Source organism: Oncorhynchus masou, unplaced genomic scaffold (genome assembly GCF_036934945.1).
Source record: "Oncorhynchus masou masou isolate Uvic2021 unplaced genomic scaffold, UVic_Omas_1.1 unplaced_scaffold_3610, whole genome shotgun sequence".
NCBI classification, from domain to species: Eukaryota; Metazoa; Chordata; class Actinopteri; order Salmoniformes; family Salmonidae; genus Oncorhynchus; species Oncorhynchus masou.
In genome coordinates, this window is record NW_027010015.1 from 8,448 (window position 1) to 30,836 (window position 22,389).

Here is a 22,389-nt window from a genome sequence, read left to right on the forward strand (position 1 = left end):
ATTTGTTTTATGTACAAATGTCTTTATTTCATTCTACCTACAACTGGGGTGGCTGTGTAGCCTAGTGGTTAGAGTGCTGGACTAGTAACCGAAAGTTTGCAAGTTCAAATCCCCGTTCTGCCCCTGAACAGGTCAGTTAACCCACTGTTCCTAGGCCGTCAATGAAAATAAGAATTTGTTCTTAACTGACTTGCCTAGTAAAATAAAGGTAAAAAAAAAAACTCTAAACATTGCAATGACTCACTGAAGAAGCTCCAGGAATCTCCCTCCCTTCTCCTCCTTCCTTCTTTCCAACCTGAAAGGATAAAACATTTCCCAGCTAACCACTGGTTCTGTGGACGAAGCCATTCTTTTCCTGACTGGTAAAACTGAACGTTTTTGAAACGTTCTGAGAGCGGAAGTGAAAATGTAGCCTGTCCTGGGAATGTTCATTCTTAGGTTCCAGGGAGGTTCCGAGAACATTTTTCTATGGTTCCTTGAACGTTTTCCTGGGTGGTTTTATTAACGTTCTGAGAATGTAAATTGTAGGTTGTTTGAAGATAATTCAATATGGTTTCTGAGAACATGTTTCAATAAGACTTTTAATAACACTGCTAGCTTAGGTTCACTGTTCTGAACTCCCAGCACAGACAGACAGGTTGGTTGTTTAGCAACAAAACAAATGTGTGGGCAACTATGGGGCAAAACAGATTGGGTTGGCTTAGAATGTTGACATCATGTAAACAATATTTAGTCTCCGATGTTTATTGTAAACGTAAATACATTTGCACAGTGAGCACTTATTGTCTCTCATACACAATTAGCTGTTGGTTAGTTAGCTAGCAGCCCTGACATAAGTAGGTGACATGGTATCAAGAACAAGATGAAAATAACCTCTTAGATTCCCTGTCATGGCAGTTTCTTCTCATTGTGGGCTAGCCATCTGGCCATCCAGAATCACAACAACTGACTGACTGGTCTGCCCCATTGAAGCGTGTTCACATTGTTTTCCTGACATTGTCAGATAACCCATCTATAGGGCACATGGAAATGAATCTGCTTAGGCACTAATCATGCAAACACATTTATTTTCTATTGTGGCATGGCGTCAGTGAGATTCAAACCTAGGATCTTCTGTTCTCTGTTTGTTTAACTCGTACAAAGCTGTTCATTTTACTCTATTCAAACAGAGCCCATTTCAAAGGAGACAAGCGTTCATTAGGATGGGTGTGGCCAACACACCTGACCACACTTAACAAGACAGAGGATAGAGTTTTGTTGATGCTTAGAATGGTACACAAGCCTATGGCAAGGTTCAACATTCTTTCAAACTTACACATTTTTTTAATGTGTTTTTTATGGAACGTTTTCTTAATTTTCTGAGAACATAACTTTAAATAGAACCATGAGAAAACGTTATGCTGAAGTACTGAAATTCCCACAGAAGAATGTTTTTTTTAACGTTCTCTGAATGTTCTGAGAACATGACTTTAAATAGAACCATGAAGAAACCTGTAGAAAACGTTATGCTGAAGTACTGAGATTCCCACCTAAGAAACATGGTTCTCAGAACGTTATGTGCTAGCTGTGTACCCTGAGCCATTCCCAGAATGTTGTGGAAAGGTAGTACGCAAAATAACCATAGGACAACCACGCTCTTGCAGGGCAGCCCTGAAGAGTCTCTTCTCATCAACTGTATGTCCTGTATGTCCTCTGTGTTGTCTTAGCAATTCAGCATGCTTTGTGTTGTTTTGCCAACCCAATTGTCTCATCTCCGAGAAGCTGAGGTTCTGTTGTGATTCAGTCATGTAGGTCTGGTTTTTGATTGGTGGCTAACTTTACAGTAATACTATTGGTTGACAACTCATTTATAATCTAAACAACTCAGAAGCTTATAAAAGGGTCTTAGATTCATAATTCTTTCTCTTATGTTCCTGTCCTTCTGTGGTGAGATACCTACTCTCTTTCTCTCCCTCTCCCATGAGCTATGGCTTCTCTCTTTCTCTCTCTCTCTGACCATGCTTAGAATAATGCCTTGTATGTTTCTAACTTAACTTTATGCTTAAGAATACATTCATTTCACAAAGTAATTAAATACAATTCCATTCTCAGACATTTCTTGATTGCCATTTACCTTAATTCAACTATAGTGTTATATTCGTAACTCAACTATAGTGTTATACTTAACTCAACTGTAGTGTTCTATCACTGTAACTATAGTGTTCTATTACTGTCAACTATAGTGTTATATTACCTTAACTCAACTGTAGTGTTCTATCACTGTAACTATAGTGTTCTATTACTGTAACTCAACCTTAGTGTTATATTACCGTACTCTCTATAGTGTTCTATTACTGTAACTCAACTATAGTGTTCTATTACCGTAACTATAGTGTTCTATTACTGTAACACAACTATAGTGTTCTATTACCGTAACTCAACTATAGTGTTCTATTACTGTAACTAAACTATAGTGTTCTATTACCGTAACTCAACTATAGTGTTATATTACTGTAACTCAACTATAGTGTTCTATTTACTGTAACTCAACTATAGTGTTCTATTACCGTAACTCAACTATAGTGTTATATTACTGTAACTCAACTATAGTGTTCTATTACTGTAACTCAACTATAGTGTTATATTACTGTAACTCAACTATAGTGTTCTATTACCGTAACTCAACTATAGTGTGTAACTCAACTATAGTGTTCTATTACCGTAACTCAACTATAGTGTTCTATTACTGTAACTCAACTATAGTAACTCAACTATAGTGTTCTATTACTGTAACTCAACTATAGTGTTCTATTACTGTAACTCAACTATAGTGTTCTATTAGTGTTCTATTACGTAACTCAACTATAGTGTTCTATTACTGTAACTCAACTATAGTGTTCTATTACTGTAACTGTCGTGTTCCTGCATCCTGCTATTGATCTTATGGAGTCAGATAATTCATTTAATGGGCTAATTGCAGAGTCTCATTACGAGCCGCATGTGAGGTGTATATATAACACACTGTATGCAGTATTACCACTCTGACCAAGCTCTAAGAAACATATGGTTGTCATTATGTTATGTGCTAGCAGGGTTAACTTCTCCACCTGCTTCACCTACCGACATCCCATTAAATGGATCTATAAATACTTGGTGGCGGTGGTGGCAGAAACACCTACAGGGCTTCAGCATCCTCCTCTCCCCTCATCTGTGAGAAGGACAAATATGGGTACTGAGAAGTGTTGACGTCAGTGTCTTGTCTCCCGTCCGAACCCCAGAGATACGGGCACGAGCGCACTCACACACACACACACACACACACACACACACACACACACACACACACACACACACACACACACACACACACACACGCACACACACGCACACACGCGCACACACGCGCACACACACACACACACACACGCACACACACACACACACACACACACACACACAGAGCCCTCACTCCAGACACACTTATGATGATCAGTTGGTAGTGACGTCACACAGAGAGTCTCTTAAGAGGGATTGTGGGATATCTTGTATCTGGGGACCCCTGGGGGTGAGGATCTGTGTGTTTCAGAAAGCTGTGTTTAAAGGCCCAGTGAATGTGTTTAATGGCCCAGTCTATGTGTTTAAAGGCCCAGTCTATGTGTTTAAAGGCCCAGTGTATGTGAAAAGTGTATGTGTTTAAAGGCCCTATCTATGTGTTTAGTGAATGTGTTTAATGGCCCAGTCTATGTGTTAAAAGGCCCAGTGTATGTGTTTAAAGGCCCAATGTTTGTTTTTAAAGACCCTGTGTTTTGTATCACATTGTACAACAGTTGATGAAACTAACACTGAAAAAGTCTGAAAACATTTGATCAGTGTTATTTCCTGAATGTTTATGGTTGAAAATACAATCTACACAGGACCTTCTAATCAGCAGGTTTGCATGGCGGGTGTTTTGGCTTTCCGTGGTGACATCATCATGAGGTAAATTGGTTAATAGCAGAGTTCTCAACCTCTCTGCCAATAACATCTAGTTTTTAGTTTTACCCTCCCCACTCCCAGACAGTTCTAGCAAAATGTTTCTCTAAAAATATCTATTACTGTAAGGTATTTAAATATTACCCAGAAATGATTTGATGTTGATATAAAAATGGCTGTGATTGTCCTTTAAGTATACTGTGTGTGTGCGTTTGTGTGTGTTTAAGCAAACCATATGTGTGTGTGTTCTCTGTGTATCTAGTTCTGCACCTTCCCACTGTCAATTCCCTCGCATCTTTCACTCTCTCGCACCTCAGAAGTTTATTGGCTTTGTGTGTGCACGTGTGTGCTTGCATGTGTGTGCACTCGTACTTCAGTATTTGTTTTTGTGTACTCCCGGAAGTGTGTGTGTGTGTGTGTGTGTGTGTGCGTGCGTGCGTGCGTGTGTGTGTGTGTGTGTGTGCCTAAACCTCTCCTCAGGGGTCTGTTGGATTGTGAGTGTGTGTGAGTTAATGTGTGTGTGTGTGTGTGTGTGTGTATGTGTGATTGCTTGATTAGAGGACTGGTCACTGCTAGAGAGATAGTCAACATGCAGGTCTGTGGGAGGTCTCAAGATGATAGGCTATTACGTATTCTACTGGTAACGGTCGCCCTCAGGCACAGATCTAGGATCAGCTTACTCTCTCCAAAACCTAACCGTAACCATTAGGGAGAGAAACACACACGTCTGACCTTGATGGCTTTGGGCAACTTCACTCTAGTTGCTCTGAGGCTGCGTTCCGATTCTTCACTCAAGGATTTAAAAGCATGGGATTAGAGTAAGCATTCGCTGGAGGGAGTTTCAGACGTTGTTGAATTCATGCGAGAAAGCGTGCAAGTGTACTTTTTGGGAGACGGGTGGAGAATGGGGAAACACACACACACACGCACGCACACACACACACACGCACGCACGCACGCACACACACACACACACACACACACACACACACACACACACACACACACACACACACACACACACACACACACACACACACACACACACACACACACACACACACATATTATCTATCCTGTTGCCTAGTCACTTTACCGCTACTATACAGTACCAAGGAAAAAGTTTGGACACACCTACTCATTCAAGGGTTTTTCTTAATTTGTACTATTTTCTACATTGTAGAATAATAGTGAAGACATCAAAACTATGAAATAACACATGGAATCATGTAGTAACCAAAAAAAGTGTTAAACAAGTCAAACTATATTTCATATTTGAGATTCTTCAAATAGCCACCTGCCTTGATGACAGCTTTGCACACTCTTGGTGTTCTCTCAACCAACTTCACGAGGTAGTCACCGGGAATGCATTTCAATTAACATAGTCAATTAACATGATTTTTTTCCTTCTTAATGCGTTTGAGCCAATCAGTTGTGATGTGACAATGTAGGGGTGGTATACAGAAGTTAGCCCTATTTGGTAAAAGACCAAGTCCATATGATGGCAAGAGCAGCTCAAATAAGCAAAGAGAAATGACACCCCATCATTATTTTAAGACATGAAGGTCAGTCTTGGCGATGTCATTCGAAACACAATGTCAACTTTCACTGCTATGCAGATGACACACAGCTGTACATTTGGAAGAAACATGGTGAAGCCCCAAAATGATCTACCGTGAAAGCCTGTGTTTCAGACATAAGGAAGTGGATGGCGGCAAATGATTTATTGTTAAACTCAAAGAAACAGAGATCTGCTGTTTGATCCAACAATTAATCTCAAAGCTTGTACAGTCGTCTCAAATAAAACTGTGATGGACCTCGGCGTTACTCTGGACCCTGATTTCTCTTTTGACGAATATATCATCAATAATTCAAGGGCAGCTTTTTTCCATCTACGTAACATTGCAAATATGTGGCTAAAGCTAATCCATGCTTTTGTCACTTCTAGATTAGACTACTGCAATGCTCTTCTCTCCAGCTACCTGGATAAAGCACGGAATAAACTTAAATTAGTGTTAAATACGGCTGCTAGAATCGTTTTTTGTTTGTTAATTTAAAACATTTTTTTTTAACCCTATTTCTCCCCAATTTCGTGGTATCCAATTGTTTTAGTAGCTACTATCTTGTCTCATCGCTACAACTCCCGTACGGGCTCGGGAGAGACGAAGGTTGAAAGTCATGCGTCCTCTGATACACAACCCAACCAAGCCGCACTGCTTCTTAACACAGCGCCATCCAACCCGGAAGCCAGCCGCACCAATGTCAACCTTGGCTAGCGCGCACTGCCCCCGGCCCGCCACAGGAGTGCGCGATGAGACAAGGATATCCCTACCGACTAAGCCCTCCCTAACCCGGACAACGCTAGGCCAATTGTGCGTCACCCCACGGTTACGACAGAGTCTGGGCGCGAACCCAGAGTCTCTGATGGCACAGCTGGTGCTGCAGTACAGCACCCTTAACCACTGCGCCACCCGGGAGGCCCGACAGCTGCTAGAATCTTGAGGAGGACTATTGTTTTACACCCATATTACTCCAGTGCGTCTCTATGCTGGCTTCCTGTTAAGGCTAAGGCTGAGTTCAAGGTCTTTCTGCTAACCTACAAAGCATTACATGGACTTGGTCCTACCATCTCTCTGATTTGGTCCTGCCGTACATACCTACATGTACGCTACGGTCACAAGACTCAGGCCTCCTCATTGTCCCTATAATTTCTAAGCAAACAGCTGGAGGCAGGGCTTTCTTCTATAGAGCTCCATTTTTATGGAATGGTCTGCCTACCCATGTGAGAGACGCAGACTCAGGCTCAACCTTTAAGTCTTTATTGAAGACTCATCTCTTCAGTAGGTCCTATGATTGAGTGTCGTCTGGCCCAGGAGTGCAAAGGTGAACGGCAAGGCACTGGAGCCAGCGAACCGCCCTTGCTGTTCACCGGATCCCCTCTCTCCACTGGGATTCTCTGCCTCTGACCCTACTACAGGGTCTGAGTCACTGACTTACTACAGCTCTTTCTTGTGGAGGGGTGCGCCACGTCATGCCAGGCTTTTCTTTCACTATACCCGACATGAGTGGGTTAGTCAGTGACGTGATCTTCCCCTCGGGCTCGTGCGGTGGAGGAGATCTTCGTGGGCTTTACTCAGCCTTGTCTCAGGGTAGTAAGTTGGTGGTGAGTTGATATCCCTCTAGTGGTGTGGGAGCTGTGATTTGGCAATGTGTGTTGGGGAGGTTATGTCCTGCCTGGTTGGCCCTGTCCGTTATTGTTATTGTCACCCAACCTCCCCAGCCTCAGCCTCCAGTATCTATGCTGCAATAGTCCATGTGCCGGGGGCTGTCTTAGTGTAATTCTCCTGTCTTATCTGGTGTAATTCTCCTGTCTTATCTGGTGTAATTCTCCTGTCTTATCTGGTGTAATTCTCCTGTCTTATCTGGTGTAATTCTCCTGTCTTATCTGGTGTCTTAATTCTCTGTCTTATCTGGTGTAATTCTCCTGTCTTATCTGGTGTAATTCTCCTGTCTTATCTGGTGTAATTCTCCTGTCTTATCTGGTGTAATTCTCCTGTCTTATCTGGTGTAATTCTCCTGTCTTATCTGGTGTAATTCTCCTGTCTTATCTGGTGTAATTCTCCTGTCTTATCTGGTGTAATTCTCCTGTCTTATCTGGTGTAATTCTCCTGTCTTATCTGGTGTAATTCTCCTGTCTTATCTGGTGTAATTCTCCTGTCTTATCTGGTGTAATTCTCCTGTCTTATCTGGTGTAATTCTCCTGTCTTATCTGGTGTAATTCTCCTGTCTTATCTGGTGTCCTGTGTGAACTTAAATATGCTCCTTCTAATTCTGTGACATCAAACAACAAATATATGAAGATGACTTTATCCCATTACTCAACAACATGAAAGCAGATCTAATTCAATGGAACCATCTCCCCATAAATATTATTGTTAGAATACACCTCTTTAGAATGGCATGGCTCCCAAAGTTTATATATTTATTTTCATTATTTTATTAGGCAAGTCAGTTAAGAACAAATACTTATTTTCAATGATGGCCTAGGAACAGATTTGTACCATGTCAGCTCAGGGATTTGAACTTGCAACCTTCTGGTTACTAGTCCGGCTACCCTGGGCAGAGTTAGAAAGTTGTCAGAAGTTTTACAATATAAGTTTACTTTTAAGCCCTCTCTGCATATTTCAAGACATGGCATATGGGGATGTGGTGAGATACCCATTGGGTTGAACACTACTATTGTTGTGACTTATATTAGAGCATCTATTACTTAAATACTGGAAGTCAAATGATACTCCACTGTAAAGAGAACGGAAGAATCAAATGCTTTATATGCTGACGACAATGCACATTTGTGTCAAGTTGGCTGGATGTCCTTTGAGTGGTGGACCATTCTTGATACACACAGCAAACTGTTGCGCATGAAAAACCCTTCAGTGTTGCATTTCTTGACACAAACTGGTGAGCCTGGCACCTACTACCATACCCTGTTCAAAAGGCACTTAAATCTGTTGTCTTACCCATTCACCCTCTGAATGGCACACAGACACAATCCATATTTCAATTGTCTCAAGGCTTAAAAGTCCTTCTTTAACCAGGTCTCCTCCCCTTCATCTACACTGATTGAAGTAGCTTTAACAAGTGACATCAATAAGGGATCATAGCGTTCCCCTGGATTCTATGTGATGGAAAGAGCAGGTGTTCTTAATGTTTTGTAAACTCAGTGCATGGGCCTGTGTGTATGCCAAATTGCATTTTGCCTAACGGTGAGTTTTAAAAGCATCATACTGTTTTGATGATAAGTGTTTGTTGTGATTCTCGATTGCATTTGGATTGATGTCAGAGTGGTTAGAGGGAAAATGGAGCCCTGAGTACCAGGCCATTAACCACCTCAGTCATTAGAGAGTTGGGTCCTACCATGTCCAGAGTGCATAAGAGGCGATTACCATGAGTCCATGGTCATGTGGAATTGGACTGCGGTCCTGACACATGACTGCCGGTGTGGCAGTAATATGGTAACTGCAATAGCCCAGTCAGAACCATTCCAGAACCACTCAAAGCCCCCTATATAGGAGACTTAACATCAATTCAATTATGAATATACTGAAATAAGATGCAATTGTTATCAGTCAATCGGTTTAAATCGCTTGTTGCTCTTTTAAAAAGCCTCTGCAATTGGATCTCTCTCTCTCTCTCCTTATCCCCATTCATGACTAGCTGATGAAAAACAAACTATTAATATTACATAAATCAGTTTGGTGTGAGTAACCTATGTGCTCCCACAACACATTCGAAATGTATGCGCATAATGTATGTGGCCTACAAAACTGTACGTCAAACATGATGAAATGATGTAGAGGAGGAAAGGGTTGGCTGACACACACATACACACCACACACACCACACACACCACACACACACACATTTGTGAGTTAGTTCTGACAGTTCTATGCGTCATAATGTTGATGCTCTGTCTCAGCTTCTATGAGAAGTCTTGTTTTCCATTCGTTGAGTGATATAAGATTGATATGTAACTCCTTGCTCTTTCTCTCCCTTTTCCTCAGACAAACGAGTGGGTGTGTTCACTGTTCACAGAGAAAAGAAAGTGAGAGAGAGAGAGATGGGGAAAGAAAAAGCTTGACAGTACAGAACAGAACTCAGGAGTAGAAGTTTGACAGGATTAGAGTACAATGTATGACATCACAATGACAGGTAGTAGGTGAGTACTGACATCACAATGGCAGGTAGTAGGTGAGTACTGACATCATAATGACAGGTAGTAGGTGAGTACTGACATCATAATGACAGGTAGTAGGTGAGTACTGACATCATAATGACAGGTAGTAGGTGAGTACTGACAGGTAAATGACAGGTAGTAGGTGAGTACTGACAGGTAAATGACAGGTAGTAGGTGAGTACTGACATCACAATGGCAGGTAGTAGGTGAGTACTGACATCATAATGACAGGTAGTAGGTGAGTACTGACATCATAATGACAGGTAGTAGGTGAGTACTGACAGGTAAATGACAGGTAGTAGGTGAGTACTGACAGGTAAATGACAGGTAGTAGGTGAGTACTGACAGGTAAATGACAGGTAGTAGGTGAGTACTGACATCATAATGACAGGTAGTAGGTGAGTACTGACAGGTAAATGACAGGTAGTAGGTGAGTACTGACAGGTAAATGACAGGTAGTAGGTGAGTACTGACAGGTAGTAGGTGAGTACTGACATCATAATGACAGGTAGTAGGTGAGTACTAACAGGTAAATGACAGGTAGTAGGTGAGTACTGACATCAAATGACAGGTAGTAGGTGAGTACTAACAGGTAAATGACAGGTAGTAGGTGAGTACTGACAGATAAATGACAGGTAGTAGGTGAGTACTAACAGGTAAATGACAGGTAGTAGGTGAGTACTAACAGGTAAATGAAGGTAGTAGGTGAGTACTGACAGATAAATGACAGGTAGTAGGTGAGTACTGACAGATAAATGACAGGTAGTAGGTGAGTACTACTAACAGGTAAATGACAGGTAGTAGGTGAGTACTGACAGGTAAATGACAGGTAGTAGGTGAGTACTGACAGATAAATGACAGGTAGTAGGTGAGTACTGACAGGTAAATGACAGGTAGTAGGTGAGTACTAACAGGTAAATGACAGGTAGTAGGTGAGTACTGACAGGTAAATGACAGGTAGTAGGTGAGTACTGACAGATAAATGACAGGTAGTAGGTGAGTACTAACAGGTAAATGACAGGTAGTAGGTGAGTACTGACAGGTAAATGACAGGTAGTATGTGAGTACTGACAGATAAATGACAGGTAGTAGGTGAGTACTGACAGGTAAATGACAGGTAGTAGGTGAGTACTGACAGGTAAATGACAGGTAGTAGGTGAGTACTGACAGGTAAATGACAGGTAGGAGGTTTGTACTGACAGGTAAATGACAGGTAGTAGGTGAGTACTGACATGTAAATGACAGGTAGGATGTTTGTACTGACAGGTAAATGACAGGCAGTAGGTGAGTACTGACAGATAAATGACAGGTAGTAGGTGAGTACTGACAGATTAAATGACAGGCAGTAGGTGAGTACTAACAGGTAAATGACAGGTAGTAGGTGAGTACTGACAGGTAAATGACAGGTAGTAGGTGAGTACTGACAGATTAAATGACAGGCAGTAGGTGAGTACTAACAGGTAAATGACAGGTAGTAGGTGAGTACTGACAGGTAAATGACAGGTAGTAGGTGAGTACTGACAGGTAAATGACAGGTAGTAGGTGAGTACTGACAGATAAATGACAGGTAGTAGGTGAGTACTGACAGGTAAATGACAGGTAGTAGGTGAGTACTGACAGATTAAATGACAGGTAGTAGGTGAGTACTGACAGGTAAATGACAGGTAGTAGGTGAGTACTGACAGGTAAATGACAGGTAGTAGGTTAGTACTGTCAGGTAAAGTTCATGAACCTCATGGTTTACCCTTGGAATTTGTAATTATGCTGTTGCCAAAAGGAGCTGTGTGAGTTTGGTAAATGTCAGGTAGTAGATGAGTACTGACTGATCCAGTAGAGTACACTCTCAGACAAATAGAACCCTTTTCTGGTCATATGGAACTCTTGTAGGTTCCACAACGAACCATAAGTTCCAAATAGAACCCTTGAAAGGGTGCTATTCGTAACCAAAATGGTTTTTATCTGATTTAAAAGGGTTCTATCTGGAACCTTGGTTATGGGAGTTCTGCTACAAGGACAAATGGTTCTAGATAGCACAATGTTTTTGAGAGTCCTGACTGTTCCAATGCCCCACATTGTTCCTGTTCAATGTAGGGAGGAAATGGATGGTGCAGCGGACTTTACTGCCAGTTGACAAGAAAGCCAGCAGGGATTTGTTTCCCAACTCCTTTTATTTGTGTTTCTCTATCTCCATTTCTCCCTCTTTTCCCCTTCCTTTTTGTATTCCTATCCGCCCGCATCTCTCTCCACCCCACACATGGTTTGGTGCATTGCTTTCACATTTGCGTCATCCTTGAGATGTGCCTGTGTCTGAGAGTTTATAAATAAAGACGAGGGAGAGCGAGAGGGAGAGCAGAAAGAGGGAAGGAGTGGAGGGAGATTGGAATCTGGTGGGAAGGGCAGGCGGGAGAATAGAAGTGTGTGCGTGTGTGTGTGTGTGTGTGTGTGTGGGGGGGGGTGTATATTCCACTGGGGGCCTATGACAGGTATGGAGAAAAAACATCCAATTGGGTGGTTCGATGAAATGATGGAGAGAGAAAGAGGGAGAGAGAGAAAGAAAGACAGAGAGAGAGAGAGAGAAAGAAAGACAGAGAGAGAGAGAGAGAAAGAAAGACAGAGAGAGAGAGAGAGAAAGAAAGACAGAGAGAGAGAGAGAGAAAGAAAGACAGAGAGAGAGAGAGAAAGAAAGACAGAGAGAGAGAGAAAGACAGAGAGACAGAGAAAGACAGAGAGACAGAGAGAGAGAGAGAGAAAGACAGAGAGAGAGAGAGAGAAAAGAGGGTAATCCTTGCTATTCCACAGGGTGAGCAAGATGAGAGGAGGAGAGAGGAGAGAGAGCATTAGCTCAGCACAGAGGGAGGAGGGATGGAGAGGGGAATGGATGGAGGATGGAGAGCGGGAAGGAGAGGTGAAAAACTGGATAAGATGGATGGACTTAATGTAGGACAATATTTTACAGTACAAGCATCTGAATATCTTCATCCATCCTCCCTCCTCCCTTTCTCATCCCTCCTTCTCTCTCTCATCCCTTCTTGCCTGTCTCCAGCCCTCCACTCTCTCTCCATGCTCCCTCCTCCCTCTCTCCATCCCTCCTACCTCTCTCCATCCCTCCTACCTCTCTCCATCCCCCTCCCTCTTTCCATCCCTCCTACCTCTCTCGATCCCTCCTCCCTCTCTCCATCCCTCCTACCTCTCTCCATCCCTCCTCCCTCTCTACATCCCTCCTACCTCTCTCCATCCCTCCTCCCTCTCTCCATCCCTCCTACCTCTCTCCATCCCTCCTACCTCTCTCCATCCCTCCTCCCTCTCTCCATCCCTCCTCCCTCTCTCCATCCCTCCTCCCTCTCTCCATCCCTCCTACCTCTCTCCATCCCTCCTCCCTCTCTCCATCCCTCCTACCTCTCTTCATCCCTCCTCCCTCTCTCCATCCCTCCTCCCTCTCCCCATCCCTCCTCCCTCTCTCCATCCCTCCTACCTCTCTCCATCCCTCCTCCCTCTCTACATCCCTCCTCCCTCTCTCCATCCCTTTCTCCATCCCTCCTTGCATCTCTCATCACTCCTACCTCTCGCCATCCATTCTCCCTCTCTCCATCCCTCCTTGCCTCTCTCGATCCTTCCACTCTTTCTCCATCCTCCCTCCTACCTCTCTCCATCCATCCTCCCTCTCTCCTCCCTTTCTCCATCCTGCCTTGCCTCTCTCCATCACTCCTCCCTCTCTCTATCCCTTTCTCCATCCCTCCTTGCCTCTCTCCATCACTCCTCCCTCTCTCTATCCCTTTCTCCATCCCTCCTTGCCTCTCTCCTTCCCTCCTACCTCCCTCCTACCACTCTCCATACCTCCTACCTCTCTCCATCCCTCCTTGCTTCTCGCAATCCCTTCACTCTCTCTCCATCCCCCTCCTCCCTCCTTGCATCTCTCTCCATTCTCCCTCTCTCCATCCCTCCTTGCCTCTCTCCATCCCTCCACTCTCTCTCCATCCTCCATCCTCCATCACCACTCTCTCCATCCTGCCTCTCTCCATCCCCCTCCCTCACTCCATCCTCCTTTTAGAGAGGAGGTAGATGCACACCCAAAAGGTTGAAACGGAACTTAAACTTCAGAAAAAGGAAGTCCTAGTAAAAGAAGGTAGACATCCACCAAAGAAGAGCTGCTGAGGCCCTGATCAACAGGAAATTCAACTTTACAACACTACAGCCGTGAACACTATCAACTCTTCCTTGAATGGCTGGGAGTGTCTACTGCTTCTTTAGAATGGCACAGAGCAGCATAGAGACAATCAAGCCAATAATGTTGCCTTGAGACTTTGACTTTGTCCAAAATGGCACCCTATCCTCTATATACTGTAGTGCACTACTTTTGAGCACAGTGCTATGGACCCTGGTCAAGAGTAGTGCACTATATAGGGAAAAGGGTGCCGTTTCAGATGCATACTGTCTATTACAGCTGAGGGATAATGGAGCTCCTATGAAGAGTACACAGCAGAGCTGAGCTGAGGTCACATCTAAGTGAACTGAAATTCCAGTCTGTTGAGAAAAAGGGCTTCTATACACACACACACACACACGCACGCACACGCACGCGCGCACACTCTCCAGTCATGTAAGTGCACACATGCCACATGCCGTCGGAGGAAGTGAAATTAGATATGGTGAATCGGAAGTGGTGACGCCAAGGCTAGGAATGAAAACTCCTGTAGAGGACAGAGTGAATGAAAGAGAGAGAGACAAAAGGAACGAAGAGCGAGAGAGTGAGAGAGAGAGGGGAAAGGAGCAAGACTATATGAAATTTAAAAAAGCTCAATAGTTTTGGCCTTATAGCAGTGAGCTGCAGAGCGGAAGTCAAAGATGCTTCTGTGTCTGACTGGGAGTGTGTGTGTTTCTCCACGTCTGTAAACTGTAAGAATGTGTGTGTGTACTGTACCTGACCGTGTGTGTGTGTGTGTACTGTACCTGACCGTGTGTGTGTGTGTACTGTACCTGACCGTGTGTGTGTGTGTGTGTGTGTGTGTGTGTGTGTACTGTACCTGACCGTGTGTGTGTGTGTGTACTGTACCTGACCGTGTGTGTGTGTGTACTGTACCTGACCGTGTGTGTGTGTGTGTACTGTACCTGACCGTGTGTGTGTGTGTACTGTACCTGACCGTGTGTGTGTGTGTGTGTGTGTACTGTACCCGACCATTTGTGTGTGTGTACTGTACCTGACCGTGTGTGTGTGTGTACTGTACCCGACCATTTGTGTGTGTGTCCACCTGTTTCCCCATCTGTCTCCACACCCCAGGGGTGTGTTTGCTCAGCGGCGAACATCGACTCGCTCGACCCTCACCACACACCTCAGATCAGAGGGACGGACACCAGCCCCACCATCACCTCTGGTAGCACACCGCCCCTTGCCCCCTTCATCCATCCCCCCACTCACCCACCTCACTCTCAATGGGGTCTTTATGACAGCGGGACTGTTTGACTTCATCTGGAGAGAGCAACATTGTAGCAACATTTCAATCAACCGATTGATTAACTAATAAGGTGGCAGGTTAATTCCAGCTGGTTAGGATCAGAGATGTTGGGTTTCGCTGTGCAGCAAGACATGACGGGCGGATACTGTACAGACAGATAGAGAGAGAGAGACGCACGCACACTCACACAAGAAGGCAAACTATGTACAGCTGGTGGTGGTGGGGGTGGCAGGGGGAAGCCTCTATTTCTATTTGTCTATGTCACAAACATCAATTATTCACAGATATTGGAATGGCCACATAAAAAAACACACACATACACACACACACACACACACACACACAGAGAGAGAGAGAGTGGGTGGTGTGTGTAGGAGTGGTAAGGGAAAGCTGACTGTGTGTGTGTGTGTGTGTGTGTGTGTGTGTGTGTGTGTGTGTGTGTGTGTGTGTGTGTGTGTGTGTGTGTGTGTGTGTGTTGTCATGTGTGTGTGTGTGTGTGTCATCTGATTGTGTGCTGTTGTGTGTGTGTGTGACTGTTCCTTCATCTGATTGTGTGGCTTTATTCATGCATCATGGCTGTTGGGCAGTAGAGTACTGAGCTGTTCCAGATCTTCTTTATCTGATTAGGAGGCTGTTCCTTCATCTGATTAACTGATGATTCCTCATCATCTGTTCCTTCATCTGATTAACGGGCTGTTCCTTTATCTGATTAACGGGCTGTTCCTACATCTGATTAACTGACTGTTCCTTCATCTGATTAACTGACTGTTCCTTCATCTGATTAACTGACTGTTCCTTCATCTGATTAACTGACTGTTCCTTTATCTGATTAACTGACTGTTCCTTCATCTGATTAACTGACTGTTCCTTCATCTGATTAACGGGCTGTTCCTTTATCTGATTAACGGGCTGTTCCTTCATCTGATTAACTGACTGTTCCTTTATCTGATTAACGGGCTGTTCCTTTATCTGATTAACGGGCTGTTCCTTTATCTGATTAACTGACTGTTCCTTTATCTGATTAACTGACTGTTCCTTTATCTGATTAACTGACTGTTCCTTTATCTGATTAACTGACTGTTCCTTTATCTGATTAACGGGCTGTTCCTTTATCTGATTAACGGGCTGTTCCTTCATCTGATTAACTGACTGTTCCTTTATCTGATTAACGGGCTGTTCCTTTATCTGATTAACTGACTGTTCCTTCATCTGATTAACTGACTGTTCCTTTATCTGATTAACTGACTGTTCCTTTATCTGATTAACGGGCTGTTCCTTTATCTGATTAACTGACTGTTCCTTTATCTGATTAACTGACTGTTCCTTTATCTGATTAACTGGCTGTTCCTTTATCTGATTAACTGGCTGTTCCTTTATCTGATTAACTGACTGTTCCTTTATCTGATTAACGGGCTGCTCCTTCATCTGATTAACTGACTGTTCCTTTATCTGATTAACTGACTGTTCCTTTATCTGATTAACTGACTGTTCCTTTATCTGATTAACTGGCTGTTCCTTCATCTGATTAACTGGCTGTTCCTTTATCTGATTAACTGACTGTTCCTTTATCTGATTAACTGACTGTTCCTTTATCTGATTAACTGACTGTTCCTTCATCTGATTAACTGGCTGTTCCTTTATCTGATTAACTGACTGTTCCTTTATCTGATTAACGGGCTGTTCCTTTATCTGATTAACTGACTGTTCCTTTATCTGATTAACTGACTGTTCCTTTATCTCTTTATATGTGACTGACTGGGGTTAGAATCTGGGTCTTCTGATTGCCACAAGACTGTGTTCCCCTGCTGAGCTAATACCTAGGGAACTAACGCACTCAGCTGATAGTGTGGGAGAGGCAGGGGAATCCGGGTCTCCTGCATGTCACAAGACTGAGTTAGCCCGCTGAGCTAAAGCCTGTCTGTCTACGTTTGTCTGTCTGTCTCTTTACATGTCTGTCTGTATGTAGCCGACTGGGTCTCCTGTGCACCACAAGACTGTGTTAGTCCACTGAACTAAAGCCTAGAGAGCTAAAGCAAGTCAGTCGTCAGGGGTTGTCATTGGGTTGGCTTGAAAGTATACAGCACCAAATGAGCAAAACACTATGCTGGACAGACCAGTTACACCAAAACGCTCTGAGTTTTACCAATTAGCTAGTTGGATCCATATAATGATAATCCCAATTATATCGCTAGAACCCCCACCTTCACATTCCAAAATCCTTCTGTATGTCAACCTGAATGTGTCCCACTCATAATATCTAAGACTACTCATTCATTCCTGTCTCATGTCGCATGTCACCAACTACTTCGGCACATGAGAGTGTTGTGGGTTTTATTTCCTAAGTCTCCACTCCTTATAGGCTAAGTAGAATTATTCATTCAGAAATGTCTGTGCGACAACCTCCCTTTGGCAGTAGGTAAATGTCCCCCCCTCCGTCTGTTTAATCAGATTTGGTTTTAATCCCACTGATCTCCTTTCCTCTCTCTTCCTTCTATTCTCTCGCTCTCCATTCATCTCTCTATCCCCCCTCTCTCTGAGGCGTGCCGTTGCCGCCCGGAAACAGACCATAGAGGCTTCTGATCCGGAGCCAGACAGCGAACCTAGTGCTGCTTTCTCTACCCGCCTTCCGCTCCTCCACAAAGCGCAGTCATTACCGGGCATCGTGCCTCCGTACCTCCCTCCCTTCCTCTCACTCACTCAATCACTCACTCCATCCCTCCCTCCCGCATGACTCTGAATATACTCCTTTCTCTATCTTGGAGCGCTGTCCTCTGGGCTATCTGCGGTTGCGCGCGCGGTCTCTCCAAGAATCCTCTCATCACCCGCACGCACAGTGCACGGCCCCTCCTCTTTCCGTTTTTTCTCTTCTCTCAATTACCCCCCTCCCTCGATCTTGGCCCGTGACGTAGGGGATTCCGTGGTGCCCACAACCGTAGGCGCTAACGGGATTCTCGAGTATAAATGGGACACCGGGAGCCAACATTCGGTACTCTCTCAGTCGCTCCGACTCGGGAACCAATCGTCCAGAGTACCAGTCAGCGGAGATAGCAGGCAGTATTTCACCCTCTCAGGCTAACTCGCTTTCGGCTTTGGTTTGAAATGGACACCCCTACAACCGCTCGGAGCAGACAATGCTCATTCATGCGCACCTTCAAAAGTAAGTTTCTCGGGATTTTCTTACCACCATCTATTGGTTTATACTGTTGTGCATGAGTTACTATGACTTTTAGAAACGATCTTACTTGATAGTTTTGAGAATCCTTCCTCCAGTTGACCTATTTCTACCACTTTTCTAACGGTTTCCCGTTATATTCTGTTTGTCTTCTGATGTAATAGTGTAAGAGGTGTTGTGCGTTAGTTAGGCTGCTGTGACTTTGACCAAGTATCTGATTTGATAGTTTGGTAATAATTCACCCAGTTAGCAATGGAATGCATGATTCACAGATAATATGTAAACAAAATGCGGGCTTTGCAGCCATGTTAGATGCAGCCATCAACATGGATTGTAATTCCAATACGTTTGTAAAATAGATTTAGTACGGGACGTTTTAAACTTGCAATTTTGCTATGATTGTACTTTGATTTCACTTTATGATGTAGGCCTACTTTGCAACTATTCAGTAGACAGATATCCCCTTTGTAAGATATGGAACTTAACTTCGACTTTTAATATGTTTGTAATAGTTTTAGATGCGTTTTACTTGGGTTTACTTTGCGATACTGCCGTGCGTAATGCCTTACGCAAGCTAAGAGAGACAGGCAGTTTTACGCATAGACTTGGTTACTCAATCACGCCTTCTAAAGTGACCATACGTCATCTCTGTCATCATATGGGCTCATGATGCTGTAATCTTTACTCATTATGAATTAACTGAGCTTCATATTGTCTAAATTGAGCGTGAATTATTTAATCAGTATTAAAATGACAATCTCATTCCATCAATATAATGATATTTTGTGAATGTTTTCAACAATTTCCAAATGCTACATTTTAGGTATTCAGATTAGACAAAGGCTTTGCATAAAGTATTTAGCATCAACTGAAGGTAGCAATGTGGTTTAGTGCAGCAGTTGAGTGTCTGCGTCAACGGTTTCAGCACCGTTGTTACTGGACAGCTCCAGCTATTTTTTCCTCATATCTCCGTATTCAAACGTGACAATTTAAACTGATGTTGGGGAGAAAAAACTATTGCTGCATCCATAACTATTTTGGTACATAAGCAACACTTTGATTGTAATCTGAGATTTGACTGATCAACTGTATTGGGATTCAACTGCCACATTTCCAGCAGCAGTTTGCCATCCGGGCCACCACCAAACAGTTTCAGAACCACAGCTATCGGACAGCTCCCGCTAGCTTCGCCTTCCCGACCCCGCATCCAGACTCACTTCTCCCCGCTTCCCTCTCTCCCAGGCGGCCTGTCCCTGTGGCTGGTGGTGTGGCTGGTCCTCGGCAAACCCGGTCCGTCGGCGGCGTGCCCGCATCTATGCGTGTGCTACCCGACTCCCATGACCGTGAGCTGCCAGGCGCAGAACTTCACCTCCGTGCCCGTCGGCGTGCCCTACGACTCGCAGCGTGTGTTCCTACAGAACAACCGAATTACAGAGCTCAGAGTCGGCTCTTTCGGCTTCGGGACTCAGGTAAGAGACTGTAGATTGTTTAAAGGAGACATGGCGGGTGTTTGAGTGTGTGATTTTGCCCTCTCTCTCTTTCTAACTCTCTCTGCCTCAACCTACAATATGACCATAGAATAATACCTGACCTTAGAATACATATTGATATTCACACTCTCCCTCCACCCCTCCTCTCCCTCCTCCCCTCTCCCCTATAGGTCCTGTGGCTGTTCTCCAACAACATCACGTGGATTGAGGCTGGCTCCTTTAGTGAGCTGAGGGATCTAGAGGAGCTGGACCTGGGGGACAACTCTCACCTGCGCAGGCTGGAAGGAGGTGCCTTCAGGGGCCTGGAGAAACTCCAGAGTCTCCACATGCACCGCTGCAAGCTTACCGCCCTGCCCCACGACCTGTTCCACAAGCTGTACAGCCTGCAGTTCCTCTACCTGCAGGTAGGGGCAGTACACATATATTCATGCACACACGGGCACATATGAAAAACACACAACACACATACACACACACTACAGGGAATTCTCATAGCTGTGAAAATTACATCATTTTATATAATCACAATCACAATTACATCATGTTGTATCATGATTCAAATCATGCTGCATCAGTGATAGTTATGAGATGCCCTTAGTGGAAGGTGCAAATGTTTCTCACCTCACCACTACTGAGATGTAGCCCATCATCAGCTGACCCAACCTGACCACTTCCTCTTCCTGTTTCCTGTTTCGTCCTTGTAGGAGAACCAACTCCACTTCCTCCAGGATGACCTCTTCTCTGACCTCATCAACCTGAGCCAGCTCTTCTTGCATGGAAACCGTATCCGTACTCTGTCGGAGAACGTGTTCCGTGGCCTGGTCAACCTGGACCGCCTTCTTCTCCACGACAATCGTGTGCGCCAGGTTAACCGCCGGGCGTTCCGCGACCTCGGACGCCTGACCATGCTCTTCCTGTTCAACAACTCATTGGCTGAGCTCCCCGGCCAGGCTCTCCGTGACACCCAGGGCATCGAGTTCCTCCGTCTCAATGGGAACCCCTGGTCCTGTGGCTGCGAGGCCCTCCCCCTGTGGGAGTGGTTCCGTGGCGCCCGCGTCTCCTCGTCCGAGCTGTTGTGTTCCTCCCCGTCTCCCCGCCGCGGGATGGACCTCCGCTTCCTCCGTGAGATGGACTTCGCCCTCTGCCCTCTCCCCGACCCTGGCACCCTGGCCGGCTCCACCACGAGGACCTTCAGCACCAAGACAAGATGGTGGTTCTCCAAGCACAAGCCCCAGTCCCAGACCAAGGCAGTGTTCGAGAAGAGCTCCGAGACCATCAAGGCCTTCCCGTTCCCCCAAGGAAAGAACAACCCACCCATCGTGTCCTCCACCAACGTCAAGTACGAGCTCGGTGAGGAAGAGGCAGCACTACCCAAACTCGACGCTGAGGAGTACTGGGCGAACTATGGGAACGAGGACGCCGGCACCACGCTGCGATGCTTCGAGCTGGAGTGTCCGCCTGACTTCGATGGCCTCCTCCCAACTCCTCCTCCACCCCCACATCATCCCCCTCTCTCTCACTCCTCCTCGCCCTCTCGCTACTCGCCGTCTCCATCAATCTACACCTCATATTTGGCTGAATCAGACTGAGTACCCACTTCCCGTTCCTGTCTTTGCCCCAGCCCCTCTCAGGGCATGGGGAACCCCTTGTTAAAGACTCTGTACCTCCCTAGTTAACCCTCTGATGTCCTACTGGATAACCTCTGTCAGTAGTACAGGACAGCAGGGGATACAAAGGGGGGGTTAGATTGTTACTTCTAACTTAATGCAGGGTTAAACAACAATGGCTGACAGTACATAGTACACTATTGTACATAGTACAATATAGTACAGTACAGTAGTCAACCAAGGCTGTTACTACAACAGGTGCATCTCACCTGTCTGGTGTGTTGGTTGCCGTGACGACGCCTGCAATCAGGGGTCAGTGGTCACCTGTAACGCTCTACAGCTAACACCAGTGCTACTTACTGTTGCGAATGCTATAACTGTTGTCACTTGGAGGAATATTACAACTACAAGTGCTACGACTATTATACTACTACTATTCCGAATATGTCTGCTACTACAAGTGCTATGATTACAGTTACGACAGTATCTACATTTCTACTGTGGTACTAACTCTGACAACTGTACTGTAAATAGGTGGGTGTACTTGATGGTGCAGTGCAGTTGGGATATCCTTCTTTGTATGTTGTCTACCACGATGCCTACTTCATAATGGATTGTTTACAGAGAAATCGCCAAGGGGAGAGAGAAAAGAAGGGATGAAGGAATGAAAGAGAGGCAGTCACCAGCGTACGAGAAGGTTCAGAGAGGATATGTAGAGAGATATGTAACGGTAGAGAGAGAGACAGACACACAGAGAGAGGATATGTAGAGAGATATGAAAAGGTAGAGAGAGAGAAAGACACACAGAGAGAGGATATGTAGAGAGATATGAAAAGGTAGAGAGAGAGAAAGACACACAGAGAGAGGATATGTAGAGAGATATGTAACGGTAGAGAGAGAGAAAGACACACAGAGAGAGGATATGTAGAGAGATATGTAAAGGTAGAGAGAGAGAAAGACACACAGAGAGGATATGTAGAGA

At 44.7% G+C, this 22,389-nt stretch overlaps 1 pseudogene; it reads left to right on the plus strand.

Moving 5' to 3' along the window:
• The first annotated feature begins 18,237 nt into the window (after positions 1 to 18,237).
• Positions 18,238 to 21,454, plus strand: LOC135534583 (reticulon-4 receptor-like 2; annotated as a pseudogene).
• The last annotated feature ends 935 nt before the right edge of the window (positions 21,455 to 22,389 follow it).